The 4,428-nt window shown below is 36.5% G+C and overlaps 1 non-coding gene across 1 annotated transcript; it reads right to left on the reverse strand.

The window, feature by feature from the left end:
- Window positions 1–705: 705 nt before the first annotated feature.
- Trnaa-ggc (transfer RNA alanine (anticodon GGC)) lies at window positions 706–781 on the reverse strand. Its single transcript has one exon. It is a non-coding gene; the product is annotated as a tRNA-Ala (tRNA).
- Between the last annotated feature and the right edge of the window lie 3,647 nt (window positions 782–4,428).

Consider the following 4,428-nt stretch of genomic DNA (forward strand, 5'->3'; position numbering starts at 1 on the left):
TAACAAGCACTTAAAATATTTCATATGATCCACTTTTTATGATTAGTGTTAAACAGTGAGTAGTTTCAACACAAGAGTACCTTTGGACTGCTTAGTTTGATCTTCCAGGTAAGAGTGCTCCTGAGAAGTTGTGACTGCAAGTAATCAGTAATAGTGACTGACGTTTCTATAACCTTAGCGGAAATCATCATCAGAGTCGACTGAACAATAGTTGTTTATCCGAGTAATAGAACAGACACCCCCCCCCCGTTCCCCAGCTAATGTCAACAGCTATAGGCATTAGTAAGCTTCCAAATAATCATAATATCTCTATCTATTCCGATCGAGGTGCTTCACTATGTAAGTTTTAAGCACTCTTGATGTTTAATCAGGTCGTTAGAAACTAAAGCAGCTTAGGCGTGTTGTGAATAGAGACTGTAAATAATTTCTAGAATTGCATAATTGTTAGTCACTGTTACATTGATACTCAAACTTTCTGATGACGTAGTATGGAAAACTAGAACATTCTATTAGGCTGTGTAATTATGATGTATTTCTACCACAATAGTTGTGTTGTAAGCTTCGAATTCCGGAATGTTTTGAAGTACTGTCTGTAAATATATGAAAATCATGTATGCGCACTGTGGTGAAGAAACAAATATAAGAGATCCTCGCAGTTATGAACACTACTAAACTAGTACTTGAAATAAGACCTGAAAAAAATTCAGGCCCGTGCGGGATTTGAACCCATGACCTCTGCGATGCCGGCGCAGCGCTCTACCACCAACTGAGCCAACAGGCCAACTGGAAGCTGGTCATTATGTTGGATCTCTTATATTCGTTTCTTCACCATAGTGCACATATGTGATTTTCATATATTTGCAGTCATTATTTACCACTTGGAAGGTTTATTCGGATCCAACATAATAATCAGTATCTAGTTGGCTTGATAGCTCAGTTGTTAGAGTTCTGCACCGGTATCGTAAAGATCACAGGTTCAAATCCCGTAAGGGCCTGATTTTTTTTCAGGTTTATGTCAACTACTAGTTCAGTAGTGTTCATAGCTGAGAGGGTCGCTTATATTCGTTTTGAAATGCGTTGTGAATGTATATAAGGACTCATGAATAAAGGGGTAAGTTTCTAAAGAAACTGTGGTGCTGCGTCAGTGGGAGAGTATAGCAGGTAATTTAGTGTTAACAACTGGGTTGAAAACGTAAATTAGCCACCGTAAAGGGTAAAAAAGCTGACGTTTCGAGCGTTAGCCCTTCGTCGGAGCGATTGCTATTACAAGTTGTTTAATAAAATAGTTTAAAATTGTAGGAGTATAGTATTCCTTATTTTGATTAAATCATACCTTTACAGGTGAATCTTGTAGAAAAACGTGTTGCTAGTAGAAAATGCTGTATATGCTAGTAACTCTTCTACAAGCCATTCCAGCGAAAAACTAAACAACACCAGAAAGAGGCCCGGAATGACGACCAGTTAAAACCTAATTTAATAACCTTTTCAGGCTTATTTGCGTGTATGCAACCGGTAACAGAGAAGGTGTAATCTGTTACTCTGGTTGTTTTAGTTATAACTGACAATGAGCCTAAGACAAATAGCACGTCTAAGTAATCAGAGGTTTACTTCTCTTTGCTGTAATTTGGAAAATCTAAATTGACTTTCCCAAAGCCTAAACCTTCTTATCGCCTGCTATTCAAATTCTCTACATGTAAAAAGTTTAAGGTTACATGAGAAGAAAATGAATTATCACTTCCAGATGTCAGTAAACAAAACCGATTCCACTTTATCTTTTTGTTGTCGTTAAAGGTACTATCGCTAGTGTTGTTGAAGTGCAAAGTTCATCGTATTCCTTCAAGTGAATAATCGATAATCTTCGGAAGGGTTTCCGAACTTTAGGAAGAGAGAGGTTGATTTGTTGAGATATCTCTTTCCTTTAGTGAGACATAAATCTGGTACCTTTTAAATATATTAATATTTTCTTGGTTTGATTGGACTCTCGACTCTTTAAATGAACTTTCCTCTAAAATTTATGACGAAGAGTTTCTGAGAGAAACAGGTTCGTTGATCAATTCTCCCTTTAGTCAATTATTTGATAGAAAAGATATTTTCAAGAAATCCTACAGAACTGGTATCTCTGATACAATCGGCCCGTCATCAACTATCCCGGACAGTAATAAACTATCAGACTTAAAAAACGCTAAAAACATTTATTCTTAAAAGCAATAATTACAATTATTTTAAAAATTAATACTTAAATTTGTATCCGATCCTTGTTATGAAGCAGAGGGACGACAAAAGAAATACCATTGACGACACACCACAAATGGTTCATGTGTCACACAACTCTCTAAGGGATGGTACCGTTTCGTGATAGCTGTAGGAACTAGAACTCCAACAACCTGCGATGATAGTTATAAATGCGATAAAGCCAACCCAGGATGGTTAACCTTTTGACTCCCGGAGGCGATTAACCTGTTACTCCTCCCAACAAAATCCATTCATTATCCAGGTAATGAGAATACCCAAACTTATCAGGAAGAGGTTGTTTACCTGATCTAACATCAAACTCTCTGAGCACCTTAAAGGGAGAACCAACAATCAGATCTTGGAGGTTAAAGGGTTAACTTGTGCTACTCCCGCAATGGAAGATGGGGAATTTAACAGGAAGATCTACTTTAAACATAAACGTATAGGCTGTTGCTACTGATCAGTTCAGATTTAAGTAGAAAACTCTGGATCCTACCATTTATACTAACTTTTCCTCCCACCAATTTGTGACCTGCGCCACTGTGATACAGACTGACGTTGGGGAAAATAACCCCACGTAAAAAGGGCATTAATGAACCGCTATCTACGTAGACGCCTATCACAAATTTAACAAATTTTATTTCTCATCTTAATAATTACTTCCATTGTTTTAACTCTAATTGTAATTGTAAATTGCTGACCCAGGCGAGATAACCAGTCTGGCTGAATGGTAACCATCCTATAAGTCCTAAGGATTGGTCCGCATTGGCACGACTAAAGTACTTTACCAGTGTTACTATAAGATTTCTGAAAAAAATTATGATATCAGCTATATATACAAAATTGTTTTGAACAAGCTGTGAACTGTGCTTGGGTGGTCCAGATTAAATTTGAAGCAAATAACTGCACGTAATGAGAGGATTCATATATAAATGCGTGCAGGTAGATGTGCATCCTCCCCTCAGTCCTCTCCTCATTAACATCTTCTTTGAAAGTCAAATATTTTTCTAGGTTCAAATTAGCAGTTCGAGCGCACAGGGACGAATTAGACTTAGAACATAGCAGCCCATTGAACATGGCACGTTACCTAATTTAAATAGCGCTTTGATTCATACGACCCTCTTACAATATAAAAAGAAAAGTAACACAAATCTTTAAATAATTTACCGGCGTTACTTTTATGTTGCCTTATCTATTATCATCTCGTATCTCGGGAAGAGCCAAAATCATTTCACCTAGGTTTCTTGCGCTCTTGGTTATCTGCTTGCAGGTTCTCATAGCTTTTAAAACCGTAGAATATTTCTTTGTTTGAAAATGTAAATTTCCACCACTGACCGTTATGAATTTGACAGCGAGAGTGAAAGGCTTGAACAAATCAAATATTTCGTAATTGTTTAACACAGTTATGGCTGAGTTTAAATGTTTACGTAATTCAAGTTACCTAGGGCTCGTTTACACTTGAAATTTTAAGGGAGCCATTGATCTTCTGTTCTTTAGCCAGCGGTTACAACAAAGTTAAGCTGCTGTGCTGCAGGGACTGCATTTCAAGCTATCAAAAGTGAGCCAAACGTTTCATTCAAACGCAGAAAGCTTTGGACAAAGTCAAGGAGGCTTAACAGCTAACAAAGAGAACACATTTACTTACTTCAAGTAACACACTTGTATGAATAAAGACTGCTATTGATTCTCTTACTAAAACAGGTGCCGAAATAATAGTTCGTATGAAAGACCAGATCTTTGTTTGTGAAAGATAACTTTCTCCTAAGCTTAAAGAAATAAAAAGAAAGGTGAAGTAGCTGACGCCTGCAAGGTATTTCACCAGCTTAATTTGGATTGAGAGGGAAGCAAAGGGGGTTAATAATCTCGAACTAATGAAGGTCGATAAAGTTATCAGAATTTGAAAATAAAGTATATAAATAGGAATTATGTGTCCACAAATAAAATGACTTTCTCTTCCTAGTAACAGAGCATCAACAAAAGCACGGAACTTTTTCTCTATTTAAACTTGCCGTGCGGAGAACAAGCTTTGAACCTGTTCCTTTTTCAGACACCTCATTAATTACTTCAAGCTACATAATAATAATAATAATAATAACCTTTATTTATTACCTTTGGCGATAGGAATTACGGTAATATTACAATAAAAATTCAAAACACTACATAATATATATACATATCAAATCAAATTAAGTTTAG

Source organism: Pocillopora damicornis, chromosome 1 (assembly GCF_964200805.1).
Source record: "Pocillopora damicornis chromosome 1, jaPocDami1.2, whole genome shotgun sequence".
NCBI lineage: Eukaryota > Metazoa > Cnidaria > Anthozoa > Scleractinia > Pocilloporidae > Pocillopora > Pocillopora damicornis.